At 46.3% G+C, this 23,528-nt stretch overlaps 1 protein-coding gene across 1 annotated transcript in view; it reads left to right on the top strand.

Annotated features, from left to right (window-relative positions):
• Positions 1-23,528, top strand: part of CPNE9 (copine family member 9) — a 482,542-nt gene that overhangs the window by 184,816 nt on the left and 274,198 nt on the right. The window lies entirely within an intron of this gene.

Raw genomic sequence — 23,528 nt, 5'->3', positions numbered from 1 at the left:
GGGGTAGCAAGCGCTATATAAATACAAACCTCTTTCAATCTTCTATCCCGCCACCTACCCTTCTCTACCCAAATAACTGAATAACATATCCACTACTCAAATTACTTCATATTTTACTATACTAATTTTCAACAGTAATCCTTTATGGGTTCCAGTGGCGTGCTACTCGCCAGAAAAGCGCTTCAACACCCATCAGGGGTAACAAGGGCTATATGAATGCAAACCTTTCTTCCCCTTTTATCGCTCTGCTATCCTTCTCACTCCAAGTAACTGACTAATATCCACCCCTGAAATTACTTCATATTTCACCATATTAATTCACCACTAATCCTTTGTAGGCTTCCTGAATAGCGTGCGTCAACAAGCGCTATATAAATACAAACCTTTGTCCTCCTCTATCCTTCTGCTATCATTCCAAATCCAAATAACTGACTCACCTATCCACCACTTAAAATGTACTTGCATGTTCCACTATACTAATTCAACACTAATCCTTTATGGGTTCCAGAGTGGCATGCTACTCGCTGAAAAAGCGCTTTGACACCTCGTCAGGGGTAGTAGGCACTATATAAATGTAATTACAATACAATACATGCACCAGGGTAAAGGCGCTCAGGGATCTGCGCCTGCGCGTGCAGAGAGCGGGAAGAGAAGGCACAGGGGACCGGACACGGTGCTCGCCCAGGTGAAGCGAAGCGTTCACGGCAGCATCTGCCTCCGCGGCCCCTTCTGCTCCAGTTCCCAATCTCACCTTCGCCGGGGCCCTCCCTGCTGAAGATGTATGTGTTCAGTCGCATGAGATCACAGTGATGGGCTAAGGGAGCGCCGGGCTTCCGCTGGCGTGGGATGGAAGCGACTGAAGGCAGCGAGTGCACCTGTCCGGAAGAGGGTGAGCGCCAGGGCTTCGCCATTCACCACTCACGTGCCATGTCCAGCTCGGGTGACGTCATCGTCAAAGAGTCACATGAAATATTTACCTTCTGCCCTCACACACCCCGCAGCGAAGCAAGAGGTAAACTTTTCAACCCGGGTTGCCCCAGTCATCACCTTTATATATAAAACTGTCCTTGCAGTCCAACAGGGGACGCCAAAGGACGCCCTTCTCTTGCATTCCTCAGACACAAGACTTTTTATGATGTTTTTAACAAGTTGCCTTGATGTAGCCAATACACGTCTGGAGGTGTAACCTTATGACTTCCTCAAGGCTAGAAGAAATACACACAATAAGTAAAGGGGCATAAATTAGTATCTGGGGCTGTATTATATAAAGTGCCCCGGGGCACGACGGGATTTTGCGTCCGGCTCACTGGTTAGAGGAGGCAGACCTGGAAGCAGAGGTCAGCCCGGGACCAGGGTTCAATTCCCGGCTCGGCGGGGTCTTGAGTCCTAAAATGTCCATGGACTCGACAATTCTCGCTCCGGTGCCTACTCGATTCACGGGTTCACACTCTGCGACTCTGGGCAATAGCCTGCTTAATCTCCACAACGGCCCCTCGCGGCGGGATGCCTGGCTTTCACCTTGCGGATACCCTGCCGGGGTTATCTCACAGGGGAATACCAGGACGGGTTCCCTAAGCAAGCGCTTAGAAACCGCTCGGTGATTTGCGCTATATAAATTCCTGTACATTTACATTTACATTTACATTTGCACACCCCTGGGACACTATGGTATTACAGAATGGAGCACAGACGCTCGTGCGTCCCCTCCTGTAATACTGAAAGCTCTGGCGCATATAAAGCACCAGCGCTATCTTAAAGGGGCCGTACCCTCATTTGCATGGAGGCGTGCTCCATGCAAATGAGGAAATCTCTTTGCCTCTGTGCAGGTACCGCATTACCGACGTGGGCGGAGAGACAAAGAAGCCCCCAGGATGTGGACTCCCTTGACACCCCCTTGGAGGTGAGTGCAGTTGTGCCCTAGTTGTTGCTTCCACGCAGTCAAAAACCGAAACACAATACAGACAGACTCTAAAAACTTGGCTCTTCGGAGCAACAGACAAACTTTGACTCTCTCTCATTTAACCCCTTCCCTGCGGGGGTAATTCCCCCACGGAGAGGGGGGGTCGGGGGTGAGCGTGGCGCTGCGGTGCATCATGAATCACGGTGGAGCTGTGCTGTGCTGTGCTCATGACAAGCTGGCCTCGTCACGACCCCGCCCTCTGATTAATCGTGCGTGGGCGGAGCGGCACCGTTATGACAAGAACCAGCTCATCATGAGCGCAGCTCAACTGTGACTCATCACGAGCTGGTCTCGTCATGTGCGCCAAAGAGGTTAAGATCCTCAGAGCTGCACTTTACCTCAGTATCCAGCGCCAGGATGCTCCCTTCGGAGTGATAGCTAACGCTTTACAAATACCACCTTTCATTTCATTTTATTTCATAGCCACCAGGAAGTGAGTGCCGGCTCACAGGAGCGGGGCTGTTTCATTAGTCAGTCGCAGGTACTGCGAGGATCCCTCAGGTTGCGGGTTGCGTTGAAGGGGTTGGGTACCACACTGGTGACCGACAGGCCTTAGCTGCTGCAGCTTTTAGTTGACAAGGTGAATCGCATCGACATGGTCCGAGCCAGTCTTCACCTTGTGCCGGTCATTACCGGCAGCGTGCCGGGGACTAGTACCACTAGTCCAAAGGGAGGTCCCAGGTGATTGGTAAAGTCTGGAAGGGTTCTAGGTTTCTTGGAGGCTGTACAGATTTCAAGTAGGGACGGAAAGACGCTGTTGTCAAATCCTTTCGCACTTGGCAGGGTTTGGTGCCGGTTTCATCTGCAACAGGTCTCAGTGCCTTCATCAGCAGCACGTGTTCTTCCTTGGTCTTCTTGTCTTAAGGTCCAATGACTTTGAATTCAAGGACTCGGGGGCCAGCTAAATATTGAATTTTGGGATGTTACAAGGAGAGACAGGTAGTAGCCAATGAGCTACTTCCCCTTAGGCTGTCTACACCCTCTAGTGACTATTTTCTGCGGGAAGAGGCACTACCATAGCCCTGATTGGAGGCTTTTTCACCCTCTCAAGACTGTGGAATTTCAGGTGAGGTGTTCACCTTGCCTGCCCACCCTAGGGGTGGTGCAGTCTGAGGGGGTCCCCTCGCCTTATCTAACTAATTGTCCTGCCTTTCCTCGCAACAAAAGTGGACCAGGAAAGCTGGCTTGGCCTCCCCTACTGTCTGGTGTTCCTGGGTTAAACCTCAAAGGTGGCCTTGCCTTTGATGCTTCCCGCCTTGGAAGTAATAGTAATCCGGGTTGTGGGGAGCACTCAGTTTCTTATGAGTTGTTGCTAATGTTACTATGCTTTTCAAATGGTGCTATGATTAATCAGGGAAGTCACTCCTGAGTGCTTTAGTAACTAGTTATGGTGAGCTACAACTCACCATAACTAGTCCCGCCTTGGAAGGCCATCCCGTCCTGGAGGTGGTGTGAAACACCTCCACCCAGAGTAGATATTGTTTCTGTCCTCTGAGAGCATAGGCTCTCACTCCATGAGGTCAGACGTGGGGTGGCAGACTGGTGAAATTCGGCCAGAGACCCCACTAATGTTTGGTTAGTTTTCAGGGGACCCTCTAAAAGGGTCTGCTGTGTGAATTTATTATTATATACAACACTGGCATCAATGAGGAGTTATTAAGACAAGATCTTTGGTACCAAGCATCTTAGAAATCAGTGAAGCCACCATGGAGCTAAGAAACTCATGTTGACAGGTATCCATCCCATGTGCTCTTTATGGCCTCCCTGTGCACTGACAACAATGCAGAATAAGCTAGACATTATAGGGGCCTATCTGCTCATGCAGATATGCTCACACATAGGATATCGTGCATCCTGCCTTAGGGCTGAAGGCCTGCAGTAGGGACGGCTCACCTATACCTTATGCAGTGCCTGGGGGCACGAGTGCCAGGTCAACTCTTCAGATTTTCTCTGCACCAAGACACGCAGCCTGCAGTGGTAGAGCGCTTAGCCTTGGTGAGGGGGCTCTGGGGTGGCACAACCAGTGCTGCAGCCCCAGAGGTACCTATGCCCTAGGTACCAGGGGTACCATTTACTAGGGGATTATAGTGGTGACTGAAGTTGTGTCAATCGTGGTGCAGTTTTGGGGGAAAGAGATCTGGCACTGGGGACCTGGTTAGCATCGACCCAGTGCACTTACAGTTTGAAATCACGTCAGGCAAAAAGTGGGGGCCAACCATGCAAAAATAGACACTTTGCTCCTGTTATGTTGTTATGTTATGTTATGTTATTTTATGTTATGTCTCAACCGCCAGATCTGGTAGTGTAAGTAAGACTCTAACGAGCAGAGGCGTCTGGAAGGTTTGTGAAAGCTGATGCAGTTGTTGAGGTGTGCTCGGCCAGTGTTATGTAGCGCCTTGAAAGTGTGTGTGAGGAGTTTAAATTGTGCTCTTTCGTGAATGGGGAGCCAGTGGAGCTCCTTTGGGTGTGGTGTGACGTGAGTGTGGCGTGAGAGGTTAAGAGTGATTCTGGCCACCAAGTTGAGAATGGTCTGCAGCCTTCAGGTGAGTCCTTTGTTGATGGCGGCATAAAGGGTGTTATCATAGTCCAGCTTGTTTCTGACACAGGCATGTGTGATAGGCTTCCAGCTGCTGTTTATGAGTCATTTGAAAAATTTTCTCAGCATCCTCAGGGTATGGAAGCATGAGGCGGTGACAGCATTGGCTTGAGCGGTCATGTCAAACTTCCTTTCGAGATTATGATCCTGAGGTTCTTGACATGGGTGGTGGTTGAGGGGGGAGTCACCCCTAGCTCTGTTAGCCACCAGGTGGAGTCCCACTGTGATAAGCTCTTGCCAAAGGTCATGATATCCGTCTTGACCGTGTTTTCAGCTGTAGACAGTTGGTCTTCATCCAGTGGGCGATTTCAGTCATGCACGCAATGAACTTGATCCGTTTCTAATCCATGAAGGAGAGAATGAGCGGTGTGTCTTTGGCAAAGGAGAGGACGTTGATGTGAGAGCAGATGATGCTGTTCAGAGGGACCATGTGTGCGTTGAAGAGGGTCGGGCTCAAGAAGGATCCTTACAGAACTCCTCAGATGAGGCCACGGGCATCCGGGGTTTACGGTGTTCGGCTGAGTGACTTGGTCCTTCCATTCAAGATGGAGCAGATCCATCGGAGGGCGTGTCGTTGAGCTGTGATGTCATGTAGCATTGAATGAGGTGGGAGACTGTGTCAAATACTGCAGAGAGGTGCGGGAGGATGAGGGCCGACGTGTCGCCAAAGTCCAGAGTCATGCTGATGTCATCCGTGGCGTTGATGAGGGCAGTTTCCATGTTGTGATCGGGTCTGAAACCAGCAAAGTGATGAGGAGTTGGTCTGCATGAGTTACACACTTATACATTTTTATAAAAGTAGATTCCCGCCCCTCCGCACTACTATTGTAATATTCACAAGTAATGTGCAATGGGTTCCTCAGCCTTCTTTTGGACATGTTGACGTCATAAGCACAGGGCTTCAAAACCAATCTGAAGTAGATCTCTATGCACTGTTTATACCCCCCACAAACTCATATCTTCTCCGTACCTCTCAGCCTACTCTCCGGAGGATCAATAGAAACACCCAACTCCGCAGTGACCAGTAAGTGTCCTTAGAAAGTGTGCTCTGTTCGGGGTCATGTGGGTTGTGACCCTTTGGGCGTCAGGACAGGAGTCCTGGGCAGTTCACCCTTAATGGGTATAAGGCTGAAGCCAGGGAATCGTAAGACCTCCTGACTGAATTGGGCATGAAATTCTGCTCCGCTCGCAGAGTTTGTGGAGTTTTTCCGACTCTGCACTCCGCGTAGAGTGCGGAGGTCCAGAAAACGGAGCACAGGACCTGATTCACAAAGGTAAACCAAAAGTCTAACTTAGACCAAAAGTCTAACTTTACTAGTAGTAAAGTTAGATTTTTGGTCTAACTTAGACTTCGGGTCTAAACTCAGACTTCGGGTCTAAACTCAGACTTTTGGTCTAAGTTAACCTTTGTGAATCAGGCCCGCAGTTTTTTCCTCACTTGCGCTCGCCAACGAGGAAAATCTAACTCCAGACCACATCCCGATGAGACTTCTCAATGGGGGCGGTCTTCTGTTCACGAGGAGAAAGCTGCAGCTCGAGCAGAACATCTACTCAAGCGGCAGAAGAAGTGACACCCTGTTGTGCTGCGCATAGTGCCGTTCGCGAAGATTTTTTAGCACGGGACAAACACCCGGCACTAAAAATCAGCACAACCTGCCTGACCTAACATACTCTGTCACTTGCGGAACTCCGCGTACGTCGGCCGAGGTTTTTGGTCACATCAAGGAGTTCCGCATAGCGGGACTCCTCCCAGGCCTACTCCTGACCTGGATCTTAGCTATCAGGGGTCCTGCAGTACAGCACGGTACACTACAATACTTATGTATGGTCACAAAAATGTGTACAATGAGTGCATGGTGATGGACGGAGTATCTGAACCAATCAAACACTCACAACCAGTCAAAAGATCTGGGTTTGATCCATCACGGTACTTTATCCCACTCTGCCACCCCAGTTCAGACATGGCCATATGCAAATCAGTCTGACCCTGTGCCTCATGGGAACAGTCCAGCCCGAACTGCCAAGCCATGCCTTCCCTGGACCGGAAACAAGCTTCCGAGGACCGGTTTCTGGCATTACAGCCGTCTTCAGCCCGGCTTGCTTGAATCCAGTGGCAAAGGGACTCACGTCTGAGCATACCCTGCCAACTTATTGCGAACAAAGCGGTACAAAAGGGGGTGGTGATGGACGGAGCATCTGAACCAATCAAACACTCACACCCAGTCACAGATCTGGGTTGAATCCATCATCATTCTTTAGCTCACTTCACCACCTCAGTTCAGGCCCAGCCATATGCAAATCAGTCTGACCCTGTGCCTCATGGGAACAGTCCAGCCCGAACTGCCAAGCCATGCCTTCCCTGGACCGGAAACAAGCTTCCGAGGACAGGTTTCTGGCATTCCAGCCGTCTTCAGCCGGGCTTGCTTGACTCCAGTGGCAAAGTGAGCAAGGGACTCACGTCTGAGCATACCCTGCCAACTTAGGGCGGACAAAGAAAAACCAAAGGTGGTGATGGACGGAGTGTTGACAATACAAGCACTCACCCCCAGTCAACTGATCTGGGTTTAATCCAACACCGTACTTTAGCCCACTCTGCCACCCCAGTTCAGACATGGCCATATGCAAATCAGTCTGACCCTGTGCCTCATGGGAACAGTCCAGCCCGAACTGTCAAGCCATGCCTTCCCTGGACCGGAAACAAGCTTCCGAGGACCGGTTTCTGGCATTCCAGCCGTCTTCAGCCCGGCTTGCTTGAATCCAGTGGCAAAGTGAGCAAGGGACTCACTTGCTCTGGGAGGCCCTTGGCAAGCAGCTGCATTAAGGGCACCTCTCATATACCATAAATCTCACTCTATGTGTCTACATGCCAGATTGTAACATCTTGTCGGGGGTTATAAGTGCCATATAAATATAATTATAATACAATATCTCTAGTGCACCGGAAACTCATCTCTGGGAGCTAAAGAACCTCTGTTACCAGCAGTGTAGCCATAGAGTCAAGGGCCCTGGGGCCAGCAAGGACATGAGTCTCCAAGGCTCTGATTGAACTGTGAAATACAGCAAACAGCAGTGTTGATTGGACCCACAAGGCCCCGGTGCCACTGCACCTGCTGCACCAATAAAAGCTACGCCCCTATCTGATATGACTCTGCCCCAACCCTACCGTCACCTTTCAGAGGGACCAGTTTGTACGCACATCTATCTCTGTTGTCCATTGGCCTGTCTGCGAGTAGTAACTCGCCAGCCCACTGACTTGTGTTAAACACATATATTCATTGATCACAGCTTTGGTCTTTCATCAATTATGGAGCTCTTCTTATCGATCGAAGTGAAACACCTTGTTATTGATTAGTGCTGTCTGCTTCCAGCCCTGCTCATCACTGCGTGTCAGAAGTCTTTGTGGGTCAGTGTGTGGCTGTGAGGGTCTGTCACCCCACTGGCTGCAGGGAAGGGTGTCTGTGGACACAGACCCAGGGGCGTAACGCAGGCTCCCGCAGCCTCCGTGGTGCAGGGGGGCCCCAAGTTCAAGGGGGCCCCCTCAACACAGTTCTCAAGCCTGAGACCTCTGGATTAAATTTGGAGGAGGAGCCCCTCTGTGTACCTTGCAGGGGGCCCCTTCAACTTTCGTTATGCCACTGCACAGACCCCTCAGGGTCACGCCCCTCCCCTTCCACGCGTGGCCTCTCCACGCCTGGCATTCATTTCAACTCCCCCATGAAGGCAGGACGCGGATTCAGCGGAGCCCCGGTGCGCGCCTAGAAGCCATCAAACATTCATGAGACGCTGTCATTTGTCATCAGCCAGGCATGGCCCGTTTACAGGCGACAGACCTAAGGGTAAGAAGAGGAGGGGTGGGGGAGGCAGCGTCCCTGGGAAGGACAGGAGCAGGCCTGGCTGGCGCAGTGGCCCTCAGGGGCCCGGAGCCATACCTGCCCAAGGGCCTGGCTGACCTCGGGAGTGCACAGCAGCACCTTGGAAAAATGGCGCCACAGGAAGAGAATGTGAAAAGTGGATATGACTGCTATAGGCTCTCTGAACAGGCTTATGGTAACCAGGGCTCGCGTATAGGGAACCCGAGACAGTATCGGGCTATTTACAAGCCTCGTATATCGAGCTCCTGGCTCGAGGACAGAGTTTACGTACAACTTTCTCCAGTCCCTGGAAGCCTACTTTGGCCGAGAAAATGTCTCCATCCTGGGTGATTTTAACTTTCATTTAGAACGGCATGAGTTATCCAATACCTCATGCCTTATTGAGGCCTTGGCGTCCGGTGGACTCACGCAACGAGTCAGCGGGGCCACTCATCGTGCAGGCCATACTTTAGATGGCATTTTTTCAAATGATCTTCGTTTGACCATCAAAGATGCGGTGTCTTTATCTTGGTCTGATCACCTTGCAGTTCCATTTTTCTTGGAATATCATAGGGTGGGTGTCTGCAAAACAGGGAATCACGTAAAGGAAACTGCTAGAAATTTCAGAAATATCAGCAGCGATTCCTTCGCGCCCTGGGCTGATAGCTTTTTCGTCTCAGGCCTGGACAGTGTACAGTCCGCAGTGGATCACTTTGAACAGGTAACTACGGAGGCCCTGAATGAATGGGCCCCAGTACAGACCCGCCGCCGAGCCAGAAAGAGACCATCTGCCCCATGGTTCTCTGACTCTCTGAGACTCCTCAGGCAAGAAGTGAGGAGGAAGGAGAGGCTCTGGCATGCAAGTTGGGACTTTAAGAACAAGGAAGCCCATAAAATCCTTATTAGAAAATACAAAGCAGAGATTGTGCAGGCTAAACAAGACTACTATGTAACCCTCACAAGCTCGCTTTCCTCGCCGAAGGAGCTCTTTAAAATCGTTGACTCCTTAGTCAACTTGCAAGCCCCTGATCCTGTTATTCCATCTCAAGATCTTTGTGATAGGATTGCTTCCTTTTTCCACACTAAAATACAGGACATCCATCTGGCTCTTGAGGTACAAAGAGCTTGTATCAGGGTGCCCACTGTTAGGGTTGAGATGAATATGACCATTACTGACATCCCCCCATCGTGCACCCTGGACTCCTTTCCCCTGCTGGCCTTGCATGATCTGGAGATCTTGCTTAACAAGACCAAGTCCGGTTCCCCCTTGGATACCTGCCCACTGAAAATCATCAAGCAGTGCAGGGAGACCCTCCTACCCCCATTGCTAGAAATAATGAATCTAGCTATTAGAGACGGCATCTTCCCCTTGGAGTGGAAGAAAGCGGTAGTGAAACCCCTGTTAAAGAAGTCCTCTCTAGATCCGGAGGTCTTAAAAAATTTCCGTCCTATTTCGCTGCTTCCGGCTCCAGCGAAGATGCTTGAAGTACATCTTAACAAGCATCTCGCTGCTTTTGTGGAGAGCTCGGACTGCCTGGACCCCTCCCAGCACGGATTCAGGAGGGAACATAGCACCGAGTCGGCCCTCACCATCGTGCTTGATAATATCCGCACGACAGTCGATGGGGGTCAGACCACCCTCCTGGTCTTACTAGACCTAACTGCGGCCTTCGATACCCTCTCCCCCTCAGTTCTTACATCACGCCTGAGGGATGTGGGGGTGAAGGACTCAGCTCTAGATCTATTGACTTCCTTCCTTGATGGGAGGGAACAAAGTGTCAAGCTGGGGGAGTTTCTATCTCCATCCCGACCAGTGCTATGTGGGGTCCCTCAAGGGTCGGCGCTTAGTCCGACCCTATTCAACATCTATGTGACCCCATTGGCCAGACTTATAAGATCTTTCGGGATAGAGGTAGTTTCTTACGCAGATGACACCCAAATACTCGTCTCTCTCTCCCATTCAGATGTGCAAACCGCCTCCAAGTTTAGATCTTGTATGGAGGCGGTTGGTCACTGGATGATTCAGAACTCTCTTAAACTGAATGGGGAGAAGACTGAGGTGATGGTGTTTGGAGGGAAAGAAAACATCTGGTCAGCCAATTGGTGGCCTGACTCGCTGGGAAAGTGTCCTTCCCCCACTACATCTGCTAAGAATCTCGGGGTGATGATAGACCCGGCCCTTGATATGAACAAACAGGTGAGTAGAACCATCTCCACCTGCTGGGGCTTGATCTACACTCTGCGAAGGATTAGGAAATACCTTTCCCTGCAGTCCAGAAAGCAAATAGCTGTCGCACTTATTGGTTCACGCTTGGACTATTGTAATGCGTTGTACGCAGGGCTAAATAGGAGCCTCCTGCAGCGCTTACAAGTAGTTCAAAATGCCACAGCCAGATTTGTTCTGGACATTCCCAGACGCTCTTCGGCCACGGCGGCCTGGAACACGCTGCACTGGCTACCTGTAGAACACCGAATTCGGTTCAAAGTTCTATGTATGACATATAGAGCCATTGCAAAAAATAGTGATACGGGAGTTGGCTCCATCATCACCCACTATATTCCCGGATGGAACCTGCGTTCCTCCGGGAAATCACTTCTGACAGTTCCTTGCATACGAAGAGCTAAGTGGGGTGGCAGGGCCTTGTCCACTCTGGCCCCCAGATGGTGGAACGACCTTCCTTTGGACCTCAGATCCCTACCCTCCCTACATAAATTCCGTAGTGCCCTCAAAACTTGCCTTTTTCCGCAAGCCTATATGTAAGGATGTCTGCTTCTTTTTTGATCGTATTGTTAGGCGCCTTGATACCTGCGGGTTATTGTTCTGCGCGATATAAATTTTTATCAAATCAAATCAATCAAGCCTCTTGCGCCCCTTTTGCGTAATGTTTATCATGGGAAAAGTGAAGTACGGGTGAATAAGCCCCTATGTTTGGCAACGGCATGGTGAGACTGCCAGTCAATGCACACTTTAGACCTCTAACAGAGACATCACCCATGGTAGCAAAGGCAACGGGCTGGGCGAGCCTGATTCTGCGTTCAGTGAAAGAGCACTGGTTTCAAAGAATGGAAAGTCGCCCCACTAACATGTCAGGACGTTTAGATTCTATTAAAGACACGAGGCAGACATTATTTACTATTCCTGTTTACCCAAAAACTCTGGCAGAAAATGAAATAAATGTATATAAATAAATTCAACATGGAAGAAAAAACGAAGAGCGTGCTGTGACATGCAGGTTAGCGGTCTAGTAGTAGTATGACATCACAACAGGCAGCCAATTTAATGGCGTCTCAGACTAGAATGATCTCTGCAGAGCAGCAAACTCCCTCTTCTTTGCAAACATCTTAAGTAGAGCAAAGACTATTCTCTATTTGAGCTAGAGGACGAAAGCTGAGCGCATTCATAATCTCAAAAGAAGAAATGACACAGTCAGGGGCTAAAGCGCCCTCCAATTTCGTGCCTAGTTTGGACTTGGTAGGCCCAGAAATAGCCAGTTTTGAAAAAGACTCAGTAAAGAGTATGGGCAAAAATCATCACAAAATATATCCCTAAGGTACCAACTAATTTGAGTGATGGAGAAATGGCTTTTTTCCAAACTTTGCATCACGATCCCAGTATTACAATTGAACCTTGTGATAAGGGAGGAGGGGGTCGTCTTCATGGACGCCCAAAAGTATAAACAAAAAGCAAAAGTTAAAGAGATGTTATCAGTTTCAGGACATTACAGAAACACAAAAATAGCTTTCCTTGACAAATTGCAGTTGGAGATCAAAGAATCTACTAGCAAGACTTTAAAGAGAGGTGATATATGTGGGAAAGAGCTTGAGTTTTTTAATAAAAACATTCACAAACTCCGGCTGTGTATGGGGTGTCAAAGACCCACGAGAACCCTTTAGATCCTCGTCTAAGACATATGATCTCTGGTTTAAATTCCACCCCAGAACCACTCTCTAAATATGTACGTGTGGTTTTAAGACCCATGTTTACCATATTTGGGACTTAAGTTAAAGACAGAGAGAAAAATTTAAAAAAATGAAAAATGTCATTTTTAATGCAGAACAAGAAAACGTAGTTACACTGGATATCGAGGCATTCTATACAAACATTCCTCAACAATAGACGATAGATAGTGTAAAACAAGTTCTCTCAAGAGCGCTGGGAGTAAGACCCAAAGATTTTGATGTTTTGCGTCTAGAGATAGTCCTTACCAACAACTTTTTCTTATTTTAAAATGAGCGATATCAACATCTGAAAAGAACCTTCATGGGGGCCCCCTGTGCCCCGAATGTGGCAAATAAATACAATGTTTGAGGACATTTATAACTAGATTGTGATTTTCAGAAAGAATTAGATGTTTCTCCCGATATATCCATGAGAAAACAAAGAGGGTCCCTGACCTCAAGACTATATTGTGAGAATGGATCATGTGCTATATTACTTGTCTGTGTCAAAGAACAATTAAAAGATTTTAAACAGACATCATTTTTATCTGTTATGTATTTAAAGCAAAAACAACTTGAACAGTAAGAATATGCAATACATTATTTGTTTATTTAAAAAGGTTTTTTCAACTCTTGAGAAATCAAAGACTTAACAATCAATATATGTTAAAAATATCGCCTCACAGAGAAGATATAGTGCATCACACAATGTATTACAAATAAAGATTTTGATACGAAAAAGTGTGTTGACGCGACTTTTCGGTGAGCAATTTTTTTTTCTCACCTTCTTCAGGATATAATTTTCGACCCAATCTACTGTAATGACGCCCAATATCTAAGTCGTCTCGAGCAGTTCAATGGCTTCAAATTCCGCAGTCAGGATTATATATAGGGAATGTCTATATCGTAGGGCAAAAACTTTTAATGATCTGATAGAGCAGCCGGTAATGCAAAATTAAAAAAATCTTTTAGAAAAGCCAAACTAGGATGTGGGCATTCCTTCCGCTTTGAACTTGGAGCTCAATGTCAGCTGTATAGGAACTTGCAGCCAGTTTCAATTAGTTTGGGCCATTTCTCAATGTGGCACTGAACTCTCAATCCAGTTAGTGCTTGAGTCACATTATGTTTGAAGATATCACAATGTCGTGAATCCGTTTTGTGTAGCTAAAAGACGGCCTCCCTAATCTATCAGTATTTCAGGGTGAAAATCTACCCGTCCCTTCTCTTTGCATTATGGTATCTGCCTCCATTTTTGGATCAATCCCGATATATCAATGCCATTTATTTCAATAACTGGCGCAGAGAGGAGGAACAATTACAAGAGTTCTTATTTTGTCGATAGACATGTGTGAATTGAACATACAGTTTACGTCTAAAAAAGCAGAGGGAGCGTGGAATTCTTTGGTATAAGGATCTTTGATCATCATGACTGTATTCAGCTAGATCTGCACACGAAACACAAAGTCAGAAATATACTTTGGGATTTCTCTAGCTTCCACCCTAATAGTCCAAACGAATGTGTGTCTTTTGGCCAGTTCCTCTAATTGAAGAAGAACTGCGCGTCGATGGTAGATTACCCACAAAATGCATAAGGTTTACATTTTGGATGAGAGCTTGCTTGTGGTCACTTGGTAAAACATGCCTATAACAAAGCTAAGAACAATGCCAGGAAGGCGAAGTTTACAATAAGAAGAAAAGCAACAACAGGAAAGATTAGTATGTGAGATGCAGTATTGTAATATAATAATAATAATAATAATAATATGAAATTTATAATGCGCTCAGCTTACCCAGGGGCGTCCCGGCGCAACAGACCAGAAGGGGAAACTCAGCTAATCACTACTGTGGAAACAAGTGGGTCTTAAGGAGTTTCCTAAATGGTAGGATCTTGGGCTCTGAGCGAATCCTGAGGGGCAGAGAGTTCCAAAGAGACGCCACCTGTACCGAGAAACGCCTGCCCCCAGAACGAGCTTTTCTTACTCTCGCTGACTGCAAAAGGTGTTTTTGGTCCGAGCGCAGCAGACGTGGAGGTTTATAGGGACGGGCCATATTAGCAAGGATAGGGGGGCCTTTGCCATGTAAAATCTTATGGGCTGTACATAGCGCCTTAAATTTCACCCGCTCCTTCACGGGGAGCCAGTGAAGCGCTCTGAGGGCAGGAGCAGCAGACTGCCGTCTGGGAACATCCATAAGGATTCTCGCAGCTGCGTTTTGCACCTGTTGGAGGGTTTTGAAGGTCGCTTCGGGGGCACCAAGAAACAGCGCATTCCCATAATCGAGCCTCGATAGAATTAGGCCACGTATCAACAGCTTCCTTGCTGGATCAGGAAGCAAAGGTAGCACCTTTCGGGCTGATTTCAGTAAGCCAAAGCAAACTCCTGCGGTCTTCCTGGCATGAGTCCTAAAGGACAGATCTTCTTCCAACCATACTCCCAAGGACTTGATCTCCTTCTTGGGGGATGGTGGGTCGCCAAGAGACCGAGGCCAACAGGTTGCAATGATGGAGGGACTGGGATTGCCCAGGAGCATCAGCTCGGTTTTACCTCCATTGAGCTTTAAGGCAGAGATAGACATCCAACGATAAACATTGGCGAGGCAATCGTGTAAAACCTCGGGTTGTTCCGCCAGCTGAGTGAGGCCAACCACCAGCTGAGTATCATCAGCGTAACTGATGATCTTCACCCCCGAGGGGGCGACCACTCTTTCAAGTGGAGTCATGTATATATTAAATAGAGTAGGGCTCAACGATGAGCCCTGCGGGACTCCACATTGCAGAGGGATTAGGGCAGATTGCTCTGACCCTTCCCAGACTTGGTAGAAACGGTCAGAGAGAAAGGATCCCAACCATTTCAGGGCCGTCCCTGAGACACCTACCTCTGACAGACGTTGGAGGAGCACTTGATGACTCACAGTGTCAAAGGCAGCACTCAAGTCCAGGAGGATCACTGCCACTGACCCTCCTGTATCCAGAGTGCTCCTTGCCTCCTCCACTACTGCCAGCAAGGCAGTGTCTGTTCCATGGCCGGGACGGAAACCGGTCTGGGAGTCTCCTAGCAGGTGGTTAGACTCAAGATGGTGGGAGAGCTGACGGTTAACCAGCTTCTCTGCAATTTTCGAAAATCCAGGCAGAAGTGAAATTGGCCTAAAGTTGGACAAGTTGGATGAGTCCATTCCTGGCTTTTTTAATAAGGCCTTCACCACAGCCTTTTTCCATCTCTGGGGCACTATACCCTGCGTGAGTGAAAGGTTCAAGAGGTAAGTCAGAGGAGTTGACAAGGTGTTAGCCACGAGTTTGAGATGTTTTATGGGGACTGGGTCACTCGGGGAGCCACTCTTCATCTCTAACAGGACTTTTATGACCTCCTCTTCCGAGAAAGGGCCAAAGGATGCTAGCTCAATCAGTCGACTTGTAGGGCTAGTAACCGGTTCATCGATTTGAGGGATAGTAGGTAAGGAGGATAATATTTTCTCTATTTTAGAGTGGAAGAAGCTGGCCAGTTCCTCACATTTTTCTTTGGGATTATCATGCAACACTGGAGGGACCGGGGCTTTCAGAAGTTCCTTGAAGATTTTAAAAGATTCTCCTGAAGAATTGCTAGCTCTCTCGATCCGATCGCTATAGAAAATCTTTTTAGCGTCCTTCAGTGCGCTTTTATATTTCCTTAGCTCCCTTTTATAATTGGCCCGTCTTTCTTCCGTCCGCTCTCTCCTCCAGGCACGTTCAAGCCTTTTACAAGAGGTTCTGATACACCCAAGTTCGGGGGTATACCAGGGGGCAGAGCCAGTTCTTCTCTCCCTGACAAGCCTCCTTTTATTTGGGATCAGTGAGTCCAGAGAGTTGGTGAGCCATTCGCCCAAGAGCTGGTCAGCAGTGTTAGGGTCATCTGTGAGGTGAGGACAGGTTCTAGATAGCTGTTCCGCCCAACTGTCCACCGGGAGCTTCGACCAGAGTCGTTCCACAGTATGTTGTCTAGGAGCGGGGTCTCTGTGGTTCCCCCGCAGCCAGCTAAACGGAACAAGGTGGTGATCAGTCCAGGGGAGAGCCAACATCTGGAGAGCCTGCAGGTTCACTGAGTTAGCAAAAACTGCATCAAGCTGATGACCTCTGTTATGGGTAGCTCCCATATTAACAAGATGTAGGTCCAATGCACCAAGCGAGCTTAAAAGCTCCCTTGCCACTACGTCATTGGGGTCGTCAAAATGAAAATTGAAGTCCCCAAGGGTGAAAAAATTGGACGAGGCAGCAGCCAGTGGGATTACAGCCTCCATGAAGGAGTCCACGAAATTCCCTAGAGTAGCAGGAGGCCGATACACAAGGAGGCCAGAGACAGTGGAGGAGATGCAAAGGGTGAACTGACAACTTTCAGCGTTGTTGATGCCACAGTCTACTGCTTTGCATACAAATATGTCTCTGTAAACAATAGCCACTCCACCCCCTCTCCCATCCGGCCTATCAAGATGGAACATGAGGTATCCCGAGGGGAGAGCGTTGACAATGTCAGGGTCGGAACCTGCAGTCAGCCACGTTTCCGTCAGGAATAAAACATCCAGACTAGAATATAAACAACACGATTATGAACATTATTAACCCCAACTGGCATTTATTTAACACTAATGATGATAACTGTGTGCTGAATAAACCTTTGTTCGCGTTTTGTTGCACCATTAACTTAAAGGACCAGTTGGTTACTACTTGTTTGTCTGAGAATAAACAACGGATACAGAGATTGGTCAATAGTAAAAGGCCCATTAGGGACAACCACAGGATGTTTGAATCGCCAAGCACATCAGGTTGCTATAGTTACGGACCGGCTTGTACAAAAACAGGCACATGCATCAAAGCTTTTTGCGATCGCAAACGGTGCGAATCGCAAAAATCAGCCATCGCAAAATCAGCTTTTGGGATGCATCAAGGGAGAAGGCCCTCGCAATTTCAGAATTCGCAAATATTTGCGAGTTCTCAAATTGCGATTGCATTTAAGGAATCGCATTTTGCGATTCCTTAAATGCAATGCATGAAAGTTTTAAAAATAGCGATTTCGAAATTAGGGGGAGCAAATTACCATGAGGTTGAACCTCATGGTAATTTGCAAAAACTTTGAAAAATGTACTTTTGTGCATTTTTCAAAGTTTCATGTTGTGTGCACAACATATGTGCACAGATTAATTTCAGGGGTGCAACAGGGTGTCCTTTGGACGCCCCTGCACCCTTGAAATCGCTTTCTCAATTTGCGATTAGCTAATTGCGAATCGCAAATTGAGAATGTCTTCCCATTCATTCCTATGGGCCTCTAGGCCCATAGGAATGAATGGGGAGGTATTTCTTAATTGCGACTCTCAATTTGCGAGTCGCAATTAAGGAATGTTTAGAAATCTCACATTTTTCAGCGATTTCTTCATGCATAGGCTTTTGCGATTTCTTAATTGCGATTCCTTAAAAATCGCAATAAAAAAATCGCAAAAGCCAACAATGATGCATGTGCCTGATAGGGTACAACATCTCACCAAAGGAAATGACCATCAGTAGAACCAATATAGTGGTATTTGACTAAATGGCACAATGGATTTTGTGATGGATTTTGTGAATATTGGATTTTAATGATTGAATCCATTTTTCAATAAAGAAAACAATTCTAATTACAAAGAACAATCTAGACCTGACATTCTTCTTCAAGTTGTTATGGACAATTTGATCTCATTTGAATTAGGAAAGATATTTCAACTTGATGTGTGCTAATTCCATTATTCTTTCTCTGTTTTGGGGATTTTCCCAATAGGAAGTGCAGAGGGGTGCACTTTCTGGTTTTCAAGCACCACCCCCTAACTCTTCAGGCATTTGTAGTGATAGGTGCGGGCCTTTTGCCTCAACCCTCTCTATGTGTTTTCTCAATATAGTGGTATACCTCATCCCGTGTCTGTGTTGGGTGGGCGATGTTGGGGAAGCGGGAAGAGAGTTACAATTACGAGTTGGGGAGCACAAGTCTGAAGTTTCACACAAAAAGATATAAGCGCCTATTGTACTGCATTGTGTTGAGAATAAACATGAGGCTTCCTAATTAAAGTGGATCCGATTGGGGGGGGGAATCAAAGCTGGACTCAATAATAGAAACCTAGTGGGAGAACGCAAAAGAATGGAAGATTTATTTTTTATTTTCATATTGAATACTTATAAAGGAAGTTTAAGTGAGAAAATTCGCTGGGGAAACATAGGCAAATTGAAAGACAGTGTTTTCTTTCCAATCAACACCGCTTTATGACAGTGTTGAAGCCAAACTTTGGAAAAGAGCCTGTCCTCCAAGATGCACAGGCCATTTATAGTTTTTATTTCATGCATGAACTGAAGGTCTATACCCAGCTATCAGGAGTACTGGTAGTTTCAAATTTTAATATGGGACACAAAATGTGAAATCGCTACATCATGGTTATAGGGATCCGTGTGGAATGTGGCCTATTTATTCATTTAAACGAAGCTGAACACGGGTTTCTATTGGAATTCACAAGGCCATATCATCAAGCCCATTATCGCCACTTTAGCGGCAGTTTTCTGCCACTAAAACGGCGATCATTTTTAACACCCTGCTTGATAATATGCCCCTTGGTTCTTAGTGAATGGGAACGAGAACAAGAGGTAGGTCTTGAAAGCAGGTGTTTCAAGATGGCGGCTACGCTAACGGTCTTCCCCGAGTGTTGGTAACCAGAGTGCGGTTATGATGCGCACGCGTATATGACGCAGTCCGTAATACAATGAAATGTCTTGCATACGGGCCACCCACATTAAGATGAGTGGGGGATTTTGCACGTGAGAAAACAGCTCATTGTTGCTCAGAAGGATCAACCTCGAAGCTCTGGTGCCACGGCTCACTCAGAGTTCACTCCTATGAGATTTAACCACAGGCTTTTTAATCCTGTGGACAACTCACTGGAGAATGGAGGGAATGGAGCCCTTTCTCATGACCTTGGATGTGTGATCATTTCAGGGTCAAAATTCTCTTCTCCTGTGCTGATCTGCTCTTAGCTTCCACCCCGCCTCATTCTCTAACTCCTTGTTGCCTTCTCCTGTGATGATCTTTTTGCTCTCTTCCATCTGCCTCTTTCTCTAACTCCCTTTTCTCTTCTCCTGTGCTGATCTGCTGTTCTCTTTCTCCCGCCTCCTTCTCTACCTCCCTGTTTTCTTCTCCTGTGCTGATCTGCTGCTCTTTTCCACCCCACCTCCGTCTCTAACTCCCTGTTCTCTTCTTTTCTTCCTCTGCTGATCTTCTCCTATATTCCACCTCACCTCCTTCTCTAACTCCCTGTTCTCTTCTCTTCTCGTGTGCTGATCTGCTGCTCTCTTCCACCTCGTCTCCTTCTCTATCTCCCTGTCCTCTTCTCTTCTCTCGTGCTAATATGCTGCTCTCTTCCACCCCACCTCCTTCTCTACCTCCCTGTTCTCTTCTGCTGATCTGCTGCTCTTTTACACCCCGCCTCCTTCTTCAACTCCCTGTTCTCTTTTTTTCTTTCTCTGCTGATCTGCTGCTCTCTTCCACCCACCTCCTTCTCTAACTCCCTGCCCTCACTCTATCTATCTATCGCCCTCACTCTCTATTTATCAATCTATCTATCTATCTGCCTCACTCTATCTGTCTATCTATCTATCTATCGCCCTCACTCTATTTATCTATCTATCTATCTCTCGCCATCACACTATTTATCTATCTATTTATCTATCGCCCTCACTCTATTTATCTATCTATCTATCTTTCGCACTCTATCTATCTTTCGCCCTCCCTCTAGCTATCTATCGCCCTCAGTCTATCTGTCTATCGCACTACCACAGCATCACTCAGGGGCACAACATAACTATGCGCTACCACAGCATCACTGAACGCCACAGCATCACTCGTCGCCACCACAACATCACTCAGCGCCACCACAGCATCAATCTGTGCAACCATTCAACAACAACGGGTTCAAATATGTTCTCTCAATGTTTCAAGCTTTATTACAAATGTCACAAAAAGATGTTAATATTTCTCTTCTGTTCTTGGATTTTCGCCACAATAAAACACACTGAACATAATCTTCACAAAAGTTATTTACTAAAGTTAAAGCTATTGCCATTATAAATGACAATAACTTTTATTTAAGTATTAATTACTTAAAAAAATAAAAAACATTGTTATTTGTAATATCCATACATCTAAGTCACGTAAATACAAAACATGTTGCATTACAAATGCTATAGGTTTCCCATTTGCAAAACTTAAAAGTATTGGCTTTGTAAATGACAAAGCTATTAATTTCGCTATTTTCAAAACCAACACATAAATAAAAAATGTGTCATTTACAATACCAATAGCTCAAACTTTCCTAATGGGAGACCTATTGCATTGCAAATGCTTGTTGCGGATTTTTACAGAAAAATACAGTCAGAAAACAATGTGGTTTCTGTCTGCATTTATTTTTAAAAGTGGATAAATACAGAAATGTTGCTCCTTTTAAGTGACTCTCCATGCTGTCTTCGATGAATTATAGGCCGGCAGCTGAGCATATGGACAGTATGGGAAATTAAAAAACAGGATGAAATGTATTTAAATAACAGCATATGTCAACATACATTTATGGTATAATGCTAGTATTTACCAGTGGATATATTGTTATGTAATATTTGACAGCTTAAATAGCTAAAACACAACAGACCTCAAAGTTTGAGAGCACGTCTATCAGTTAAATAAATATGGAAATGTACAGTTTACAACTTCATTTATATGCAAAACACAAAATAAATATGGATAAATACAGACGGAAATGTTAAAAAGAAAAATACCATAAAACTGGGAGCCCTAATTATAAAGCATCTAGGATAAATGCACGTCCCCAGAAGTTGTGGGGAACACCCATGTCCTCATCATCCTCGTCCCCTGGTTGGTCTACAAGAGAGGACGGTGAATCTGAATCAGGGAGGCGTAGAGCTGCAGGGGTTTTACCCTCCTGGGATTTTAAAAAGGGATCTACGCATGAGTAGTCTTTCTGCTTTTAAACAGATATATGAACAGGATTTTGCTCGTTTGAGCAGGATGAGATCGCCACCTCCTCTGGAGTTTGAGATGCCCCAAACGGTCTATTCCTTGAGGGGGGTCTTTACCTCCAGAAGGAGGGGCTCTCTGTAGAGTTGGCACTTCTGCATGTCATTATTAGAATGTTAGTTATGTTGCTAGGATGGAATATTAGCTTTTGATTATAGGAGTTGGTTTGTGAGCTGTGAAGCTGTGCTGGAGGTATTTACCTTTACTCTCCAATAAAGCAATTTATCTTTCATCAAATTGACTGGAAATTGGATCTTTTCGCTCTCACCCTCTGGAATCATATGTTTCATCCCAGTCACATGGGGGGAGGTGGTCTGTTAATGTATTGAATGATGCAGGGTCTAAAAATATATAAATTAAACTTCCCCTAACTCCTTTCTATTATTCTCTTTTTTTAATCTATAATTTATACATGTGATAACATTTAAGTAAAGCGCTAACCTAATCGAATAGCTGGGCCACAAAAGAATATAATAGAATCCTGTTACAACTGAAGAGAAGCAGCGAGCGAGCAACGGCGCTGCGCTTCAGCCGCTGAGGCGAGGCAGCTAAAAATGGGGCGCGCGCTACGATTTTACACGCGCTTCTCTGAAGTGAAGCGGGAACGCTCCACTGAGCACGGAGGCCCGCGCATCTCAATTAGAGGTGAAGCGGGTTCTGCGCTAAAAGAAAGCAGCGCCCAACAAGTTTGGAATTGGTTGACACTTTACCCATTATAACTATGAGTGGGCGTAACTGGCGTAATTCTCTCTAGCGTAATTACCGCGAAATTACTCATAATTATGCATAATTGTGTGAGAAGAGTTATACAGAATTTAGAACTGTTATCTTGGTGCAAAATGCACCCTCGCATTTCAAATGGGCCAGAGGATGTATTTTGCTCTAAGAAAATAGCATTAAATGCCACAGGACGTGAACAGCAGCCGCCAGTAGCCGCTTGCTCTCCCTTAGTGAATTGTTCCTGCGCTCCTGCGGTAGGATTTTTCCCAAATTACTCAAAATACTCAAGCAGGAGTAATTGTGTAATTTTGGTAATTTGGCATCACAGAAGTAATGCGTAATTACTGAAATTACTCCAATTACTGGTGTAATTCAAATCTCTCCTAAGCCTTATTAGAAAATGAGATGCCCGCTATATCATTTAGAAACAGCCCATCAATGGTTTAATACGCCTTAACGCACAAATTTAAATATGTTGAATAAATGCAACATAAGAAAGAAAACTTAGCATAATGCCCTAATATCTTTTCAAAAGGAGGATTTCTACAATTAATAAACTCTAAAATATGTTGGTCCCAATATTTTGAAAACACGAGAAAAAGGTCATTATCTCTGTGAGAGCCGCAAAGTAGAGGGAGGAGTTTGCTGCTCTGCAGTGAACTTTAGAATGTGTACTGCCTGGCGATTGGCTGCCCTTTTGTGACGTCATACAACTTTATAGCACACTGTCCGTTTTTTTCTGTCCACATTGAATTTGCTTATATAAATGTATTTTGTTTTCTGCTAGATTTTTTCAGTAAAGAAGAATAGACAATATTTGAGCCTCTTGTCTTGCAAAAGAATTTAGTGAAATATTTCTATTCTTGGGAGGAGGGTTGGACTTTTTGCAAAAGGAATTAAAGATGAAGAAAAAAGAGAGGCTTAGTGTTAGAAAGTAGGAGGGTATTGAGCAGCGGGTAGACGCATTTAAGGTTGTGACCTACATCATAGCTGGTACATTCTCCCAGAGCCCTGGGCTTATGTCTTTATGAAACAAAAATACAGAAGGCCCAAAGAATGCTCCGGGGAGGCTTTGCTGCTGTAGAGCAGGGCTTTAGGTTTAAAAAGCAGACCTGACCCCCCGTGGAGTGGGATCACAGGATCACACACACAGGATCATGAAAGCCAGAGAAGGGATAAATGAAAGGCTCTGACTCTTTCAGCAGACGCCCTTAAAGCTGAAACACGAGAAGCACCCACCAGCGGAGACGTTTCAAGGCCTGGGCAAAGTGGGCTCTGGTCCAGGGCCCCCAGACTTTCATGGGGCCCTTTTTAGAGCCAGCTCTGTTCTGCAAAGGGGTTTGCCCTCATGACCTTGAATAATTCTTAAGGAGATTGTTTCAAATAGCATTTTTCTT

The sequence above is a fragment of the Lissotriton helveticus genome, chromosome 9 (assembly GCF_964261635.1).
Source record: "Lissotriton helveticus chromosome 9, aLisHel1.1, whole genome shotgun sequence".
In the NCBI taxonomy this organism is placed as follows: Eukaryota; Metazoa; Chordata; class Amphibia; order Caudata; family Salamandridae; genus Lissotriton; species Lissotriton helveticus.
This window is presented reverse-complemented; position numbering and strand designations above follow the sequence as displayed.